The 21633-nt window shown below is 35.2% G+C and overlaps 2 long non-coding RNA genes across 4 annotated transcripts in view; one reads left to right on the forward strand and one right to left on the reverse strand.

Moving 5' to 3' along the window:
- The window catches only part of LOC116419689, a 78115-nt gene extending 66988 nt beyond the window's left edge, over positions 1-11127 (forward strand). Inside the window, exons 3-4 of one of the 2 annotated variants that reach the window (XR_004229970.1) lie at positions 9833-9976; positions 10912-11127. This is a non-coding gene — a long non-coding RNA (uncharacterized LOC116419689). Of the gene's footprint in view, positions 1-9832; positions 10770-10911 lie in introns of those variants that run through there. The other variant, XR_004229969.1, reaches the window with a different exon arrangement.
- The window catches only part of LOC116419690, a 121950-nt gene that overhangs the window by 64482 nt on the left and 35835 nt on the right, over positions 1-21633 (reverse strand). For both annotated transcript variants that reach the window (XR_004229973.1, XR_004229972.1), the window contains exons 2-4: positions 17853-17995; positions 16193-16296; positions 15324-15463 (exon numbers count right to left, since the gene is read on the reverse strand). This is a non-coding gene — a long non-coding RNA (uncharacterized LOC116419690). The remainder of the gene's footprint in view (positions 1-15323; positions 15464-16192; positions 16297-17852; positions 17996-21633) is intronic.

Genomic DNA, 21633 nt, shown 5'->3' on the forward strand with positions numbered 1-21633 from the left:
CTTTTTTTACTAAGTTCCATAAAGTCAACATATCCTCTCCAAGTATTTAAATTCACTTTCTCTGTAAATGACAACCAAGACTACACAGTAGCTTTCATCAACCAGAAAAATACTTCTCAACTTCATCAGAAGGAAATGAATTCATTAGCTACTTTATTAACTCAATGATTTTCCTCTTTTTTTTCTTCCACCCATTTTTTGTATGCCCCAAGGTTGTCTTAGCAAGATCAGCTCTCTTTGTGTTCCACAAAATCGTAATCAATCTCTATTATAATCTCAAAAATAGTATTTGTCACTTGGCTAAGGAAAAAAAAATCAATAAATCTTCCAGGGCTGTACAGGCATTTAATGCAATGAATCGAAGCCCGTTAGAGAAATTTAGCTTGCCAGTGGTTCGGCACAAAATAATGGAAATCCTGAAAACGCACAGCGAGTTGGCAGATGAAATATAGGGATAGGCCACAGAAATTAATATTTGGGCATTAGAATAACCTGTCATTTCTAATGCTAGAAAGAAAAATGGATGGAGACAGGCCAATTCTCAAGGGTCATCACTCCAGTAAACAAAAACAAAAATCCATGCACAGAGAAAGAATTCTTGACGAAATCATGATAGAGTTTCTCACTGATTACCACTTAAGCCAACCCTTGGGAAGGATTAATTTTTCCTTTTATTATTCACCACCCACAGCAGCAAGTTTAATAATACTCACAAGACTACAAGGAGCCTTAGAGAGAAAAGTGAGAGAATTTTGGAGGTATACAAACTATTATAGTATCAGGGTTCTCCTTATAGTGACTTACATGGGAGTCAGGAAGACCTAAGTTTCAAACTAGTCCAGACACTTACTAGCTGTGTGACCCTGGCCAAGTCACTCAACTCTGTTAGCCTTAGTTTCCTCAGCTGTAAAATGAGCTGGATAGCAAACCATTCTAGTATCTTTGCCAAGAAAACCCCAAAATAAGATCATGAAGAGTCAGACACTATTGAAATAGCAGACAACAATAACATGTACATGTTTTCGCTCTCTTCCTCTCCTCCTTCCCCTATGGAATATAAGCTCTTGAAGGCAGATGATTTTATTTTTGCCTTTTTATCCTCAGGGCCTAGTACATAGAGGACATTTCATAAATACCTGTCAAATCATCAGATCACAGACTTTGTGATCTGAATGTGTGCAGCTCATCTCATTAGGACATACACTAAGATAATTGCTTTTGAAAAGTGAACATAATCTTATTTTAAATTAATCACTAAACTTTGCTTTTAAAAATAAAAATACGATGTACAAAATACCTCTTATTTGTTTATTATTTTATTTATTTTACATCAGATTTGCCTAAATATCTGACATAATCTGTGAGCTTATGATTGGAAGAAACATTGAACACAATCAAGTCTAACTTATTCTCTCTCTTTTAGAGAGAGAGAGAGACAGAGACAGAAAGGAAGGGAAGGGAAGAGAAAGAGAAGGGAAAGGAAAGGAAGGGGAAGGGGAAGAGGAAGGCAAAGTGGAAGAGAAGGGGAAGGGGAAGGAATGGAAGGGGAAGAGAAGGGAAGACAGGGGGAGAAAGAAAGTAAGAAGCAGGAGAGGAGAGGAGAGAAGAAGAGGAAAAGAGGGGAAGAGGAGAGAGAATAGAGCTCATGTGCTCATCTAGTTTTTACTTGCAGATCCCCAACAAAGGGAAACCCATGACCTTCCTAGTCAGCCCATTGAACTTCTGGGAAGCTACAACTTTAGAATTTTGTTCTTTTCAAGCCTAAATTCACCACTTTGCACTTTCTACTCATGGATGCTACTTCTGTCTTCGGGGGCACAAAAGAATGAATCTACTCTATCTTCAATACCACTGTCCTTCCAATAGACTGGTTTTCTGAGGTCCTTGGAGAGAGAGTTGTTATATCATCTTTTTTCCAAGTTAAAAATCCCCACTTTCTTTAGCTCAGAAGTTCTTAGTTTAGGGTCCAAGAACTCTCTTTTTTTTCCCCCTTAATATATATTTGGATAGCTACATTTCAATAATATTTATTTCCTTTTTAATTGTAAGTTTTTTTATTTCACTTAATTTTAAAAACATGACTGAGAGATTCAAAAGTTTCATCAGATAGTCAATGAGCTCTAAAACATACACATACACACATGTTAAAAATTCCTGCTTTAGCTGATCCTCACATATCACAGACTCAAGATCTTTTCTATATCCTGGTTGCTTCCTTGAATGAATAAACAAATTTTCTTGATTACAAAGCTCAAGAAGCCTCTCTTATAATTATAGAATTTTAAAGTTGTGGAGAGGAAACATTTTATTTTTGTCTTGATATACCCAGTTTCTAGCTTAGTCCCTAGTACCCACAGATAGATACTTACTAAGTGTTTGATTGTTGACTAAAATGCTCTCTATTTAAACTTCTTGTAGGTAGAATTACCTCTTTTAGTTTGTTTCTGTTTTTGTTTTTTATCTGAAGTTATCTAGTATAATGCCGAGTATAGAATAGGTCTTTAACAGTTGTTTGTTGAACTGAAATGCTTTCTTTGCTAAAAACTTAGATCTGATTTTGGATATAATTATTTGGTATTTCTAGAGGTAATTACTTCCAAACTCTAAAAAGACCTTTGGGCCTATTTCTGGTATTTTAGTCAAAGACAAAAGGAATAAATCCAGAAATAAATCAAGAAATCTAATCACTGTGTATACACTGCTTATATCCACCTGTTTCATTCCTTTGAAAAGTCACTTTCTCATTAGTAATAGTGAAATTACATGTTAAAATAATTTATATAAATTTAGTTATAATAATTTATTTAAAATTACATAATTATATTATATAGTGAATTATATTTTATAAAGAGTTTAGTGCTCAATTTATTTTATAAAGTTACATTCCAAAAATAAGAGAATAATTTAATGCTTTCAAATTGATAAGTGAAAAAGGTGAGGGTCTTTCCAATTGACACTGAGGGTTCAAAACACATTGATCACTAGAATTGATGTTTGGATTATTCTTCGGTTATGAATAGAAGGACCTTTGCTTGAAGTTTTATCTCTGCCAGTTACTATCTGGGCATCCGAGGTGGTTAAGTCATAATTAAAGACCTTAGTATAAATCCCACATCAGATATTTGTTTTGTGATTCTGGGAAAGTCACTCACTTTAAGCCTCAGTTTCCTTACCTGTAAAGCAGAGAGTTGGATTGAATAGATTCTAACAATTGTTTTTAGTTCTCCAAAAATGATCATATAAGCCTCTGATGCTTTTCTGTAAAATTAACCAGAAAGTCTCTAAAACATCTTTTACTCTAATATTTTGTGAGCTAAGACTTTGAACAGTTCTACATGCTATGACTGAAGGATCACAACTTCTCTTCCACAAATGGCTCAAGAATAATAGTTTATCTTACTCTTTAAGAGTTCAAAAAGTGCTTTATACTTAGTAGTTAATCTGAACCTTACAACAAACATGAGAGTTAGTCACTACCACTATTATCAGCCCCATTTTAGAAATGAGAAAATGGAAGATTAATGAGACAAAGTCCCTTGCCCAAGATCACAAAACCAGTAAGTAGGTATGAGTCATTATAAATTAAACCTAGTTCTTCCTGCATCTAGGTCCAGAAATTCCACCCATTAAACTGCTACCTCTCCGATGGAATAATAGCTGACAGTTAGATAGTTATCTCCGTTCTTTACAATAACCTATAGGTTGTACAAGTATTATCATTCCCATTCTAGAGATGAAGAAATAGATTTAAGGTGAGTAAGACAGTTCATAAGTGACGAAGTCAGATTTTGAACTCAGTTTTTCCTACCTTAAATTCCTTGTTCTTTCTGCCATCGTGTAGCTAAGGTCCCACTGTCCCATTTCATCTCTTCTCTCTCCATCTGTCTTCCCCTGCTTCTCACAAATACGATGCAGTATCAACTGATACTCTGAGGGAGGGCTTCTCTTGACAAAAAGTACAGAACGTTCCTGCCCTTTCAATTTATGGCTAAAACCACAAGCCATCTCTCCTTGTGAGATCACTGGACCAAAGGAAATAACTAAATGTGCAACTGAATCAACACAGAGAGTAACTAAGTCCTTCATCCTGAGTGGTAGCCCTGGTCCCTGCAAGCTTGTGTCAGCAATAAACTTCAAAGAGATCAAAGGCGGTCCTCTATCCACTATCTCCTTTACCTGTACAGCACTGTGACCGACCTACTTCAGATAAGTAAATAGTGTTTGCCTGGAACTTCATGAAAGAGTGAATTTTAACATTAACATTACATCTGTCTTCGATCTCATCCAAATTCAGGAGAATACCAAAAGACTTTGTTAAATGGACCCAGCATGGACCCTGAGGACAGTAAGAGAGTCAAAGTTGCCTGTGTTCACTATACAAGCCATAGATACAAAAAGAGAGTCCCGAAGTTGGTCAACACCATACAACCAGATTACCAGCCCTTTAGATTACATCCAAACCATTATTTTATTGTCCCATGGATAAAAACTGTCAAAATAGAAATTATATGTTTATAATGGCAATTAATAGAAATTAATCTTTCAATCAATCAAGCAAGCCTTCAAATAAATATCCAATTGAAGGATATAATTTTAAATTGTATGACTTTACAGATAGAGTAACGACTTGGAGTGAGAAGAAATTAGGTTAGAATCCCATTTCAGATAATTTCTTTGAATCATCAGCACTGAATGCCCAGCACATAATATTAATAAACTCTCATTAATTAATTATATCATCCTGAACAAGTTTTTTAATCCCTCAGAGCTTCAGTTTCCTATCTATAGAATTACCACAGAGATTAGAAAAGATAATGCATCTCAGGTATACTTCTAACCTTAAAGCATTATAAAAACATGAGTAATGATAATTATTAAAATCAATAAAATATATTTATTAAATACCTACTTGGTGCCATGTACCATGCTTAGGATATAGATTGTTATTTCACTAAAGATACAGACTAGGGAAAATTGAGGAGCAGTTGGGTTCTTTCAATAGAGTGCTCATAAACGGATTTGTAATTCTTCCCTCCCCAAGGCTTATCTTTATTATCTTCTCCTAAACCAAAATGCAAGTGATAACCCAAGCAATTAAAGGACTAATGCAGTTAAAAAGCAAACAAGTAGAGAAATGAGAATGTGGTTTCTTAGATAAATTTCTATGGAAAGAGTGAACTATTTAGGAACTCATCAGATTTTTTATTACATAAACCCAAGTCAATGGAACCATTGGTTTTATATTTTCTACATTTGATACTCTCTCATACCAGGATGAATCCAAGAAAGGGGAGGAACTGATCCATGTCCAAATATTTGTCTTGTCTTAAAACTCCTTTGGAATAAATTAACATATCTCTGCCTACACCTTACAAGATTTGAATGAGGAATAAAAAACAACAGGGTAAGCCAGGGTTATTTTTCAACACATCACTATTTGAAGGGAATCACTTTGAATTTATCACTGAAATTTCAAGAGGGAAAAGGGCCCACCTTGTTCATTTCAACACCAAGAAGGATATTGTGTCAGACTCAGAAGATTTTTTCATATTTTGTTGGGGGGGGGAGGAGGGGGAGGAAAGGAAGGAGAGAGAAAAAGATAAAGAGAATGAACTTTTAAACATTCTCCAAGAATACATTTTTGGAATAGATTAGCTTTATATAAATAATCTATCTCTTTGGATTATTATTATATTACATAAATTTATCCTATAAAAGAAGCTTTATGGTATAGTGGAAAGAATTCTGGTTTTGAATCCAGAGGAACTGGTTTCAGATTATAGCTTTGTTATTACCTCTGTAGTCACTGACGATTTATTTAATCATTTCTATGGTTTTCAGTTTCTTCATCTTTCAGAATAGAAAAAAAGGTTAAGAATTCCTGTTCAAAGACTACGAATTAAGGAGTAGTGCACTTGCATCTGTAGAAGTATTCTCTATTCCAGGAATCCCTTAAAATAAATATAGATTATGAATCTTCCATAAGCCTTATATGCATTAAAGAATAACAAGCACTTGCTTTAATTATTATATTAAATTTATTATTTATATATTTACAATTTTAAATATTAATGAATGATTATAATATAATAGACAATCTTATGCCTCTCTTGCCATATTTGAAAATGTAGATGAAAGGATTGAATTTGTTTATAGTAAATAAAAATCTGTAATTATAAATTAATCTAGAACTCATATATCTAAATATTATAGTTTGATTTATGGTATATATATTTGATTTGTACCATAATATAAACAGGAAAAAGGCCAAGCATGAACTCAAACTCCTGGGAGAAAATGTTTGGTTTTCTTTTAAAAAAAAAAAAAAAAAAAAAAGAAAGAAACAAAAATGAAAACTCTTAAGAAAACATGTGCCTTCATTCATGTAGCTTTCTCCTTATGAATGTCTTTTATGTTACCTGTAAATACATATATTCTAGTGGATGGTGTCTAAAAATGGCAAAGTTTAATGGCGATGATACTGTCAACATTTATATTTGTAGTCTGTAAGAAAGCAACTATTTGTAATTCATAAAGGGAAGCTTGGAACATTCAGTACCCAAAAAGACAAAGTGTTATCACAGTTATCACTCCTCACAAACTCAGTTGTCAGATCTCTGGATTGACAAGCTTGATGGAGAATCCTGATAAGATCTTAATAAGTTTCTGTCTATTCTTGTTTGAAGTTTGCCCAAGGACCAAAGTCTTTTCAGGCAGTTGGCTATTTAAGGGACTATTTAAGTCAACATTGATTACTTAAGAATTCTAATACAGTACCTTTTTTTCCCCATGTAGTTTTGATGATGAGAACATAATAATAGGAGCTATTAAGTATTAATACTTCTCCTAATGGGTCTATCCAAGCCTTAAGGGAAATTGTCACATTGCTTCTCTCACCATTCTCAAGACAATTTGCACTTTACTAATAACTAAATTTCAACTATTTTAAAGTGTAAACTCCTGAGAGAGAAAAGGAACTGGGTATTTTCCAATTAAACTCTCCCCCTAAGCCATTACAGAAAGGGAAGGGGAAAAAACGTGAAATGAATTTGAACGTACCATGAAGATTAAAATAAGATGAGTTCTTAACAGGGGTGACCAAAGCTTTCAGCCAGATAATTCGCCTTCTATCAAGTCCTTTATCATGGCCTTCTTCAGTCACTCCATGTAAGTCAAGGAGATGCCTTTTGGCTTTACATTTGGAGAACTAAATCTCAGGATAGCAAGAGACATAAATAAATAGCTAATATTCCTTGTCCCAATAGCTGGCTGTCCAGAAATAAACCGAAATCTGAAATCAAAGATAACAGATATCTAAGGGAATGTGCAAACAAACATAAGTTCCTTAATTTAGCAAATACTATTATTGTAGGAATTTTTTTCTTTCCTCATTCCATAAAAAGAAACCCTACACAATCTTCTGTTGGTAATGCATATCATAGATTTAAAGCTGTGAGAAACCAAAGGGGCCAATTACTCTGACATTATTTTACAAACAAAGAAGAGAATAATTAGATTAGTTGCCCAGGGTCATTCAGGTAATAAACATCAGAAGATACAAATTCAGGCCCTGCGATTAGAAGTTCATCATTATTTCCAATTTCTGGGCAATCTTTTATCCTCAATAACCTGGTTATTTCTAGACTTAGAGAGTTCCTTAGGGCATCGAAAAGTTACCTGACATGCCTTAGTTCACAGAGCTGCTATGTGAGAGGGAGAAGGAAAAGGAGGAAGAGAAAAAAAGAAGAGATGAAGGAAGAAAGGAAGAGAAAGAGGGAAGGTGGAAGGGAAGGAAGGAGGGAAGGAGGAAGGAAGGAAGGAAGGGAAGAAGGAAAAGAAGAAGGGAAGGAGAGAAAGAAGGAGGGAGAGAAGAAGGAAAGGAGGAAGGGAGGAAGGGAGAGAGGAAGGAAGGAAGGGAGGAAGGAAGGGAGAGAGGAAGGAAAGGAGGAAGGAAGGGAGGAAGGAAAGGAGGAAGGAAGGGAGGAAGTCTCTTGGGTTCATTTCCCCTTTCCCTTGCTAAGCCAAAAATCAACATTCTTTACTTTGTTTTTGAAAGATTCTCTTCCACTTGCTAAATTTTCAGCCATTTCCTCATTTCCTCCTTCATTAAAATGAGGCATATGAAAAAAACTCTGTTTAGATAAAAGTTAAAATTCAACCATTTGTTTCTCTTAAAACACCTTCCAGAATCCTTACCTTACTTTAGGATGAAATTCAGCCTTCCCCAATGCTCCCTTTTCAAATTACCTGTGATATACTGATATTTGCCCATGTGGGCTTGTTTCTTAGGGAAAGATATTTTGTATGAATTTGCTTGTGTATATGCTGTATCTTTCCCCAGTGGAATGTAAACTCCTTAAGGGCAGGCGTGGAATAATTTTTATTATCCCCAGCAAAGTGCCTTAAACATAGGAGGCACTTAAAATCTTTATCAAATTGATTTGAATTGAATTTGCATTCCTGGCACATCAGTTCAGGAAGGGACCTTAGAGCTCAACCTCCCCATTTATGGATAGAGATTATATAATCATAGATGCAAAGCTAGAACTACTTTAAGGACCATCTTATCCAAACCCCTCATTTTATGATGAGAAAATGGTGATCTGGAGAAATCAAATGGAAGGCTTTGTATTCAAACTGACCTCTCTGCTTTTTTCTTGCTTGAAGAACCTTCTCTTTTTTTTTCCTTTATTTAAATTCCATTCCTTTTATAAAGCCAATCTTATGTATTATCTCTTCAATGGAGTCTTTTGTCTTCCTTTCCCCACAATATCCCCAGAGCCTAGCATAGAACCTGACATATAGTAAGCCCTTAATAAATGCCTGTTGATTAATTTACTTTTATTATTCTTGCTATCAGAACTGCTGTTCAACCTGAATGTGATGACAAATAATCTGTTCTCTCTCCTTTTGTTGCGAGTTTAATCAATTTAACGTTGGTCTCTGCTTCATTGGTCTCTAAACCACTCTGATGGTATTTTTGACATGATGTTTTCCTTATGGTCCAAAGGGATAATTCATTTAATAAGATTTAAAAATATGACACTCAATGTAAATATATGGCTTTATTAAAGATTAAAACAGTACAAAGACTTTTGGGATGTTCTCTATATACACATGCATATAGAAAAAATAAAAAGAGAACAAGTAAAAATAAAAACAAAATAGTATAAAATTTGTTTTTATGACACAAAATAAAAGTTCATTTTCAAAGGTTTCCTTTGTATTCCTTTCTTGGAAAATAAATTAGAGCAATGGATTCTTCCCTCCATAACCTTTTGTAAATATAAAATCAGTGCAGTGTGGGGTCAAATTGACTATCTCTACTCAGAAGAGGCCATATTTTTCTGGAATATCAGAGAAAGAATAAGTCAGGGAGTTCATATACTGGAAATGATGGCAGCTGAGACATCAGTGAGTGGGCTTCATTCCTTTTTGAGTAAACATACCCTTTTTTCCTACTGAAATTCACTGCCCTGTCCACCTGCTCCCTCCCAATCCAATAAGATGAGCAATGCTGGTAGTCTGGTTAATTTATCTACATAATAAAATAAACAACCAGAAAGATTATGCTCTAAGGTAAGATGACACCCGAGGGTTATTCCCCCAGAGGCCTGAACTTGAGATGATCTGGGAAGCTTTTGTCATCTCTCTTCCAGCACATCTGTACTCAAGCTGATGGCAGATTTAAATTATGTCTCAGGAGAGGGTTTTAGTTCTTTTTAAACTAGTCTACTGTGGGATTTTTGTTATTAGCTCAGGCTGATCTCCTAGCTTTTCAATGCCTTAATTTTCTTCTCTAAAAATGCATACTACTAATTAATCTTTCCAGATGGACCACAGTCGGTGTGCTCAGTCGGTACCCATGTCATGCCAAGAGATCTAAAGGAAGACCGCCTGGATGCTACGTGTCCCTTCTTCCCCAGAAGAGAATTTGCCAGAGGACATGGAAAAGAATCCCACTTAGTCCCAGGAGGTCTGCATGACTTGTAATCTGCACCATTGGGGAAAAACCCATATTGATAGTACTATAGAATCAAAGTTCCTTACAGCAGCTTGGTGCCCTCGGTATAGGAGAATCTCATGAAAATGGTGCTTGGTCAATTAAAAAGCCTGTTCAATATCATAAGCATTGTTAGGAGGAAGCCCTAAGAATGATTTCGGTATCAAAATCATTTCCCTTATATATCCCCTTACAGCCTGAAGGGATAAAGGGAATGACACTCCAATAGGTTACAGAGAAAGCCAAATTGGGGCAGAAACTTTCCACTGGGTAGATGTGTCAGAGCAAAAAGTAAAATCCCCTTCTTTATTTCCCACAACATGGTGGTTTCCTCATGTCATGTATTACTTAACATCAGGTTCCTGGTCAGATAAAATCAAAATAATCAAGTAATTATCATAGTTCCCTTTGTGATACTTACTTGGGAGGTTATACCTTATAACTGACTTGACCGTATACATATCCTATTTTTATTATATAATAATGGTAACTTTAAAAAACTTTATTGGTTTGCATATGGCTGATTTTCAAGTATCTGTACCAAGAGAAGGAAGCAAATACACAAAGGTAATCCAAAATTTGTGATTAATCCCCAAATTATTCAACTTGAAATCTTATATTTCCCTTTATAGTTGGAAATTCACCATGATAGGAGGCAGCTCCACAAAGTGTTGGTAGTAGATCTAGATGAAGAGGGCCTAAGTTCAAATCACACTTCTCTAAGACTAGAGCCTAGTCCTTTTTTGTCCTGAATCTCCATTTATTTTGTTGTTGTTTAAAAAGAGAGAGAGAAGATAGAAAGAGAAAAAGAAAAAGAGGGAGGAAGAGAGGAAGAAATGAAGCAAGAGAGGGAGATAGGGAACCTCAATTTCTTTTTGTTGGCTTTTTTGTTTGTTTGTTTTAAACAGAGAGAAGATAGAGAAGAAGGAAAGAAGGAAGGGGACTTCAATTTCTCAATCTATAAAATAAGAAAACTAAATTATATAACTTTTGTGGTTCTTTCTAGCCTCTAAATCTATTATTCCATGATATGGAATACCAGCTAGAATTTATGAAATCCCTTTTGGATAATCCATAAAATGGAGAACTCAAAATAATAAAGACTTGATGGCCATTTGTCTCTAGTAAATGGTTACTGGATTAGGGACACAGTACTCTTTCCTTTCCTCAATCCCCATCCCTGATCTCCTTCTACCTGCTCAGCTACCAATGCTAGACATTAGACCAAATAGCTGAAGAATGGGAATCATGCATTTTCCCAGTGAAATGTTTTTACCTGCCATGCCTGCTGTGAGTGAAATGGGCTGGGTTTTCGAAAAGTGAGGTGCTTAACTCTCAGGGGCAATAAGAAAATGGTGTTGAGCTGATTTCATACTCTAAGGCTGCTCTTTAGCTATCACATGGAACACAATAAAAATGAAAGATACAGAAGGGGAGGGGAGAATAAGGACAGAAAGCAAAAAAAAAAAAAAAAAATCCAAATGGCAGGACAGCAAAAACAGAAAACTATAGTGAATTAACACCATTTATATCCTTCTTCTCATGTATTATAATGGAAGAATGATTATCTAGCATTTATATAGCATGATGCTGCCCCAGGATTCAAGGATTTTTTACTAATTATAAATTATCTGATAGGTATTAACTTCTTAGGACTTTCCTTGTAAATGAAAAACAAGAAAGCAACGACAAATGTTCAACCAAAAATGTTATTGTTCAGTTATTTTTTTTTCAGTTGCAGCTGACATTTTGTGACCTTTTTTAGAGTTTTCTTGGAAAATATACTGGAATGGTTTGCCATTTTCTTCTCCAGCTCATTTTACAGATAAAGAAACTGAGGCAAAAAAAAGTTAAGTGATTTACTCAGGGTCACATAGCTATTAAATATCTGAGGCTGGAGTTGAACTCAGGTCTTCCTAATTCATGCCCTAGCACCGTGCCCTTTTAACCAAAGATAAATAGCAACAACTGTCATAGTATATAAGATAATTCATTGAGAAATGTCATAGTAGAAAATGAAAATTGTAGCATCAATAGAAGTAACATATGACATAGTATGCACTTTAAAAATCTTTATTGATTGATAGATTGAAGTAATATGAGAAATAAATGGATAATGTTTGTATACTGCATTATGGGAGACAGTGTGGGGTTGAGGAATAAATGGCAGACTTGGATCTAAAAATCCTGGGCTGGAATCCCATTTTAGGCTCTAACTCTATGACCATGGATAGCTACATCACCCAACTTTCAGTTTCTTCAACTATAAATAGGGATAATAATAGATGAGGAATGCTTGCAAAGTTTCAAGTACCAAATAAAATGGCAGGTTGGGAATATATATCAAATGGTGAAAGGGGACTACATGCCAAAGGATAGTTGTTTTAGTAAATTTCCAGAGCCCCCCTCATGAAGCCTTTGTCTCTGGTGGCTTGGGTTCCTCCCCACTCAAATATTGGTTCAAAATTTGGGGCTGTAATTTCTCATGTGGATGTTCATCCACCCTTATAATGTCCTATCAGAAATCGGGGGAAAGAAGAGTATTTCATTAGCACAGGGAATTCCTTGTGAGGAAAAATTTTACCTATGCCGATCAGCAACTTAGAACCTTTGAAAACTGTCTAAAGCATAGAGAAATTCAGGGACTTTTCCAGTGTCACATTATCAACCTGGGTTTGAGGCCACATTTGACTCCAGGTTTTCTCATCATGAGGTCAACTCTCTGTCTGTTATGGCACTCTACCTCTCCCTAGAAGATACATTCAAAGGATCATAGATATTGAGCTAGAAGAAACTTCAAAGTAGTCCAAAATGCCCATTTTACAAATGAGGAAATGGAAGTCACAAACTAAGATGGCAGAATTAGAGTGGAGAAGGAATCTAAGAATTTAATCAAACCGCTTACCAAAAAAATTATAAAAACAAAATTAATATGACACTAATTTCTTTTTCTAGTACTGGAAAACTGTGAATTATGCAACTACCTTCTTCCAACTATTGATGGTGGGCATAATCATTTATTAAACACCTACTATGTATCAAGCATTATACTAATAAAAATTATATATTATTTCATTTTTTTTTCACAACAAGCCCGAGAGTTAAGTGCTATTATGATCCTCATTTTATAGCTAAGGAAACTGAGGTAGACAAAGGTTAAGGAACTTGTCCAGGATCACAGAGCTAGTAAGTTCCTAAGGCTAGTTTTAAACTCAGATCTTACAGAGTCAGTGCTCTAACCACTGTACAACCTACCTACCTGGGAAGCCTTTTAAGAAAGGACAATAGGAGGGGAGGGAAAAAAAAAAAAAGGAGAGGTGGGGAAGGGGAAAGAGAACAAAATGTAGAACAAGCTATGAGTTGTGCCCTCACAAGTCTTGCCTTCATAGAATCAAATATTTCAAGTTGAAAAGAACTTCCCTTAAGTCACTGCAACTAAACTTTCATTTTATAGATTTAATAGACTGAAGCCCAGAATATGATTTCATAGTTAGCATTGGAGACAGGATTAAATTCAGATTCTGCTGAGTCTAGCACTCTATTTCCTACACTATGCTGTCTCAAGTCATCCAATTTAAGTCATATTTTAAAAATGTTTTTTAAATGTTCTTTCTGATGTAACATTTTTTTTTTTGTCATTTGCAAATGGCTTTTTACATACACAACTCTACTTTACAACAGATTAAGCTAAGCCAAAGAAAGCCACACATTAGCCATGTCTGACAACGTATGCCTTATTCTGCACCCATAGTCTACCACCTGTCTGCAGAAAGATGAGAGAGATGTTTTCCTGCTAGTACTTTAAAGGCCCATTTGTTCACAAAGTTGATCAAAGAGCTGACTGATGTGTTCCACAGCTATTTCTTCCAGTTTTCTCTGTCCCCTGTAATTCAAGGTGGTGTATGTCAACCAGAAATTTATGAATGAGGGAACAGCTTCTAAAAACATTCTGCCTCTGACTTTCCTGAAATATACATAGCCTAGGCCTCTACAGTAAACAGATAGAGGCTAAAATTTTGCATCTTAAGTGATAATATGAAGCCCTCCCTTATCATATTAAGGTTTTCCAATGATAGTTTTATAAATTAAAAGAGAACCCTTGGAAATCAATTTAGTTCTACTCCCCCATTTTATAGATGGAGAAATTGAGGAGAGAGACAAAGTGACCTAAGATCATAGGAACAAAAATACAGAACTATAAGGAATCTCAGAAATCGTGTAGTTTACCTCTTCGTCTTACAGATAAGAAAACTGAAGGTCCAGAGAGATTAGATGACTTGTCCAAAATTGCACAGATACTATTGGAGAAAGGGATATTTGAATCTGGTACCCTAATTCTGAATGTAGTCCTCTTAACATTTTCATTTGATCTGCTTTTAATGACTGTGGTAGCAAAAACCTTCTAAGCAACTTACTCCATGATAAAGATTTGACCTTTGGGGTAGAGGTAATGGAATAGCTAGAATAAGTTTTAGGCTTGGGCTGAGCTGCCAAAATAATCTGCATCTTCAGCAATTTGATATTTTAAAAGAGAGAAAGAAGGCAGCTGATAAAGAATGATTCAGTGTCTAACTTTAAAATGGGGCGTGGAAGAGAGAAAGGAGGGAGGGAGGGAAGGAGAAAGAGAGAGAGAGAGAGAGAGAGAGAGAGAGAGAGAGAGAGAGAGAGAATATGAGAATAAATTAAGGTATTTCTATGCTTTATAAAAACTTTTGTGCTCATTGCATTCTTAGATATCCTACCTAATTAATATAATGTTCCTTTTGTCCTTATAACTGACCTCCTGTCCTTGGGAATTGCATTGGAATAGTCACTCATCTTATGCTAAAGAAAGATTCAGCACATTTTTGCTGGTTCTTTCCTTTTTCCTTTTTCTTTTCTTTTTCTTTACATTAGGCTTGGCCTGTCTTATATGATTTTCTGCAATAAAATAAGTCATTTTAGATAGTAAAACTACAATTCAGAGGTTGTGACTTGTTCGGGGTCTCACAATTAGTAAAGCATCTGAGTTGAGATTGAACCAATACAACGACAATTCGTCATTCCATTCCATGCTGTATAGAGACAACCACAAGTTCTGGCTATCTGCGTTCACTCCCAACCCTCATGGAATGGTGAAACTACCTGGGAACTCTCTCTATGCAAGGCAGAACAATACTTCTAATACTTCAGACACTGTTGTTTTTTATTTGAAACGCTTACAATCTTCATCTCTTATTTAAAAAAACAAACCAAACCGAAACAAAAAATGACATATAACAAACTCCATTGTCATGTCTTTTTTTCCCTGTGAGTAGCCAAATTAAAATAAATCTCTTACCTGATAAAGAAGAGGAGCAACCAAATAGGGCAAGTGATGTCAAAAATGTTCTTCAGTCGATTTCATATATGATTTACATGTTCCTTTTGAGGAACTCTCTTTCTTCTCCCTCCCTCCCTCTCTCTCTCTCTCAATCAGACCTAATAAAAAGCCAAATAAAATTGAAACATAATTAATGCATATATACTATGCACACACATATGTGTACATATGTAACATATATACATGGTCAAGTATGCACATGTGCAACATACATGTATGTAAATACATACTACATAAATATATATATAAAGAGAAAGACAGACATACACTTACTCAACTTTGAAGAAAAAAATACCATCAAACACTAAAAAAAAAAATCCAAAACAAAAAAAACTGATTCTCAGAATTTAGATTAGAAATTTGGGTGCCTTGGAAAGGTAAGCAGAATAATCGGGATGTTTTTTCCCCAAATGATAAGATGTTATAATACATCAAAAGATGTTTAGTCTCCAAAATTCTTAAGGACATTTTAGTACTTCCCACCAATAGGTTTCAAATCATTCAAAATGTCTCATTTAACATATGAGCTGCATGCAAGGTAAGCATGGGAGCTATAATAAAAATATTAGCCAAGTAATGTTGGTATATGTTGGTATATTTGGAAGCTTGCTCAAGAAATTAAGAAGTAAATGTCCATAAGAGAAGCCTCTCAGAAAAAAAAATCAATAAACTAAAATTTTTTTTCAAATAACTATTCTCACTCAATATTTTACAAAAAGCCCATAGCCAAGCTTTGAATTTAACCTGCTTTCCAGTCTCAATTTAGCTACCATTCTTCCCATCACATTGTTTCAGACAAGGAAAGAAAAATCAATGGCCCTACTCACCTGTGGCAAAATTTTGCTGCCAAATCTCCGTAGCTCTAGGGGATCCAATCCTTTGTGGCTGAGAGTAGAATTCTTCCAGAAAACTGGTGAAGCACCCATCCCTCCTTTTGAAACAGAAAAGAGCAAAAGAAATCTGGTCGTCATATGAATAGAATTAACACTATGTCACTTGGTCCTGCTCTACTTTTGAGGAAGATTAGCCAACACCCATTAAAATTAAAGAGTTGGTAGAAAGTAGGAATTTTTCAAATTGTGGATTTTGATTTTGGAAAATAGAGATCTTCAATAAACATTTCTTCTCATTTTTTTAGTTCTTTCATTTATGACAGAACTGAACAATAGGTTTGTTGAACTTTTTTCCCCTCTTTTTTTATTTCATGTTATAAGGGATGGCTCTCTTGGAGGGGAAGAGGGAGAGATATACTGGGAAATGTAGGTGGTGTAAAAACAAAAGCTATTAATAAAAATGTATTTTTAAAAAAGAAAGGGCTGAACAAATGTGCTCCAAGTGAAACACAGATAAGGACTGTAAACTTTGAAATGCTGTAAATATGACTATAAGAAAGATCTGTGACTTCATCCATGCGGGAGCACTCTCGGTGTGGGAAGTGTATCCTCCAAAACAGATGGCAGTCTATCTATGACTGAAATAGATACATAGCATAATCTTAAGACTTTTAGAGCTGAAAGAAATCTCATTGGTCAACTGGTAAGACCCCTCATTTAGGAGATAAAGAAAAGGAGTCCAATGAAGTTAAATATTTTATCCAAGGCCATATAGCTAGTAAGTGGCCGAACAAGTAAGCCCTAGGAAGTTACCTGAGATATTCAAAAGTAAAATAGCTTGCCCAGGGTCACGCAGCTAATATCAGAGATAATATTTGAACCCGGTCTTGTAAATGCATTTTGTATATTCCCTTAGCTACCAGTAGAATGCAAACTTTGAAGAAGATTTCTTTCCTTCCCTTCTCTCCTTCCTTTCCCTGTCTCCTTCCCTCTCCTCTCTCCTTCCCTCCCTCCCTTTCTCCCTTCCTTTTTCCCTTTCCTCCCTCCCTTCTTCCTGCCTCTCTTCCTTTGTATCCCCAGTATCCAGCAAATATTAAGTATTCAATAAACGTTATATTGAAATGGAATAAATTGCTAATGTCCAGCCTAGTATTTCACCTATTATGATACACTGTCTCTATAAAACACTTTAATAAATGGGAGATGGCATTCTTCTTCTTTTTTTATAAAAAGGATCATTCTAGAAATGAGAATGACTAACAGTATAGTACTAACAGCCCAACAAAAAAATCTTGGGTGCTGAAGTTGTTAGTCCCTAACTTTAATGGCTCTCATTTGTTCTATTTTTTTATTGATTTCATCAATAAAATTGAGGTCTTCTTGAAAATGACAATTTAAGAATTTCCTTTGGAAAAAACTAAAGATGGAGTGTTTTATATTAATATCTTATTAATGAGCATTGGGAAGAGGAAAATGTAGGAAATCCCCAAAAGCTAGCTAGTAGAAGATGTCACATTCCAGGAGGCGTAGGCTTTTTGTGTAGTATGAAAAATGTCAGAAAGGCAAGAATCACTTGTAATAGCCTGCCCACTCTCCTTGTTAAACATGGAAGTAAAAACTTTAACAAATCATGTCCCCCATATTCCTTCCATACCTGAGTGAAATCTCAAAGGTATTTGTTTCACCCCAGGGCAGTCTTTTTTGGGGGCTTGGCTGAATGTATTCCCTGAAGGCCTTCTGTTCTCAAATGAAGTCATTACAGAAGAGTCTAGACATCATTCAATCAGCCCAGAATATCTGCAAAATGAAAAAAAAAAATGGTATTAAAATGAGATAGAGATAAAGAGGAAAGGCAGAGAGGAAGGAAGGAATAAGGTGGAGAGGAAGAGATGAGAGAAAAGGAATGAAGGAAGGAAGGAAAAGAGGGAAGGAGTTAGGGAGGAAGTGAGGAACAGAAAGGAAGAAAGAAGGGAGGGAAGAAAAGGAAATATTGAAGAAAGGAGGAAGAAACAAAGAATTAAAGAAACTGAGAAAAAAAAGGGAAAAAAGCAAAGGAAAAAAAGCATTATCTTCCATTGCCCTTCCCCTCCCCCAAAAAAAAATCCCTAGAAAGAAAACTTAGAACTGGTTGTTTTCCAAATATTTGTGATCTCTTAGTTAACAATGACATAGCCACTGTTACACTTTGACAGGCAATGAGCTGAGACATGACAGATATAAGCCCCCAAGAACAACCTTGCTGCCAAATGTATTTAAGCTCCTATTAAAACTTTGACTTGATATTCCCTTGATTAACTTTTGCAACAGCTCCTGTGGTTGTCTTTCAAGACCCTGATAAATTAACTCATTTCCCCCATGACTGTCAATTTCAGTTATTTCACCCCATCTGTTCCCAAACAGCAGACATTTTTATATCCTCTCCTTATTTGTGAATTATGGCAAATAAAAATGGATCAACTCCAAATTCAAATTTTCAAGGAAGTAGTTCCAATGTTCATCAGGCCATGTCTACACTGGCTAAGTAAAGCGCTCTTTTTAGAAAGAGAAGCGCCTTAGTCAGCTAGAGTCTACATAGCTGATCTGTTAGGGGAGGGAGGATTGGAAGTCGTTTGTTTGTTTTTTTCCACCTGATTTCACCAGGGAAACAAAATCTCCAAACAATTAATGAGCATGACCCATGATGATACAAAATATAATATGATTATTGTTTCCCACTTTACTGAGGCAGGAAAGCCAGCTTTCAAAATGTTAATAATATTGTAAAAACGACTTAATATTTTGACCAATATTATTGACCAATACAATATGATAAATAGAAGAAATTCATAGAATAACTGATATTTTAATGAACTGATGCTGAGTAAGAATAGAAATAATCAGTAAACAAAATCAGTAAAACAATGTACACCATCCCTATAATGATAGTAATGAAAAGAATATTTAAAAGGACTTCAGTAGCCAATCTTGCTCCTGGACAACAAACAAGGAAACATTCTTGGCAGAGAAAATGAAGAATACAAGTGCAGAAGGTATAGTAAGTGTTGTCAGACCCAGCTGATATACTGGTTATTCTAGTTTAACCATTCTTTCATTGTTACAATAAAGGTTTCAACTCTTGTAATGACATGATGGCGGTTCTGGGTAAGAGAGGGTGGGTGAATTAGAAGGTTAAATCATAAATTACTGATATAAAACAAAAAAAATCAGAAAGTTAAAGGAATGAAAGTAGGAAGAAGGGAAGAAAAAAGAAAAGAGAGAAAGAAAGGAAATGTGGGATGGAGGAAGGAAAGAAGGGGAAACGCACAAAGAGATTCTTTTCACTTCATAGCAATTTCTGAAGATGGAGGCAAAAAAAGTGTATCATCATTTTTGAAAATGCAGATCTTTCCCCTTATAGATGGTAGCAGTAGCAGTATCAGTGGTGAAGGTAGTAGTGGTGATGTGTCTATATTTGTGTACTTTAAATCAACTTTTTTTCTTCAATGGCCCTTGATCAGCAGCTGCCTACAACACTGATAATATATATTTTTTTAAATCAAATGGTTGAAAATGATAGCTAAATACCAAAAGAAATCAATTTAAAATGGTAATCAATGTTTTTGAGGAAACATTTATGAACTCTTGATCCCTTACAATCAAGATTTAATAACTATTGTTGGGGCATTATAACATGGTTACTGTACAATGCCCTAACATAATCTTTAATGCTGAAATTCTTTCACCAATTTTCGGGATAAAAAGAGGTTTAGCAGAAATGTTCCTCTAACAGCTATGAAATTATAGGCTTCCCCTTTATCCACCCAAACACACTCTACCATGCTAAATAATAGATACAGCACTAATCACCTTTGGATTCATGCCAATGTGCCGACATTGGTGTCTTGGCAGAATTTGACAAAATTGCTTTGAAAGAATAAAATCTAATTCCTAAGGATGATCTCAAACACTTTCAGAAAGGGCCCTTAGAAGCGAAGTATGTGCAAGTATTCAAAAGGATAGAGTCTTCTCTGAATGAGATGAGTCTAGCAATTTTGGCATCTCCCCCCTTCTCTTTCATCCATCAAAAGTAGGGAAAGAATCGAGTCCAGATATTTTGAACTCTAAGATCTCTACTTTGGATATTTAATATATCCAAATATGATTTGTCCTTTTCTGCCAAAATTTGTCCTTTTCTTCTCCTCCCACAAATTATAAGGCTTTGAAGTCACCAGTTTGGTTGACTGTTTTAATGGAGCCAAATTAACCTTTAAGCTATATCTACATGACTCCACAGAAATTAGTTAACTTTTCCAGTTAATTCAACTAATGGTTAACAAACTGTTTGGCATACAGGAGGCATATAATAAATGCTCATTCCTGAACCCTAAATTCAGTATTCCTAATCAGTCTAGGGATATGTTTTACACCCAGTTTTTAAGTGCATCTAGTTTTTAAACTGAGATCTCTGACTATAAGCATGTAATATATACATACATACACCTATACATATACATGATGCACAAAGTTAGAGAATTTGTGTCCAACTTATGGTAGAACATTTTGAATTCACATTAGCCACAGCTGTACATATTGTAACTTTTTTTTTGTTTTTTTTTTTAATAGCCTTTTATTTACAGGATATATACATGGGTAACTTTACAGGATTAACAATTGCCAAACCTCTTGTTCCAATTTTTCACCTCTTACCCCCCCCCCACCCCCTCCCCTAGATGGCAGGATAACCAGTAGATGTTAAATATATTAAAATATAACTTAGATACACAATAAGTATACATGACCAAAACATTATTTTGCTGTACATATTGTAACTTGACTCAACCCAGTGGTGTCATTTTGTTCCTCTTCAAGAATGAAAGACAACAATCAACATGTAAGAAATTAGAAAGAAATTATTAACAAGTAATAATCGCCCATTGACTTTGAATTAATAAGTCCTTTTTCTAATTTCTCATTGTGGGGTGACCCTCATTTTTTAAAGACTGGAACACAATGGAACACGTACTCTTCTTAAGTCCTACAAGCAAGAAAGTCTTTTGAGTGTCATTCTGAAGATGGATTGCATTCCCCTCACAGAGGAATCAGACTACGTTTGGAGAAGCTCGTAGCCAGTCTGACTGCAGAGGGATGAATTATAAGGGCTTCCCTAAGTAACCAAGTCAATCTTTTTTAATATTCTGGAGCCTTAGAAAATGAACTTAAATCCTAGTTCTTCCACTATCTCCCTGAGTGACCTTGGGTATATCATTTTAATTTTCTGTGTCTCAGTAGAGAAGAGGTGGGCTAAACCTACATGACCTCTATGCTCCCTCCAGCTTATATCTTTATTCTTATTTATCATCATATCAAATACTAGTGTTCCTTTGTAAATCTATAGAAAGTTGAGGATGATATTGCCATAGTATACCTCCAAAACCTTAGAGGCTGGAAAAGGTAAC

Source organism: Sarcophilus harrisii, chromosome 5, assembly GCF_902635505.1.
Source record: "Sarcophilus harrisii chromosome 5, mSarHar1.11, whole genome shotgun sequence".
Classification (NCBI taxonomy): domain Eukaryota; kingdom Metazoa; phylum Chordata; class Mammalia; order Dasyuromorphia; family Dasyuridae; genus Sarcophilus; species Sarcophilus harrisii.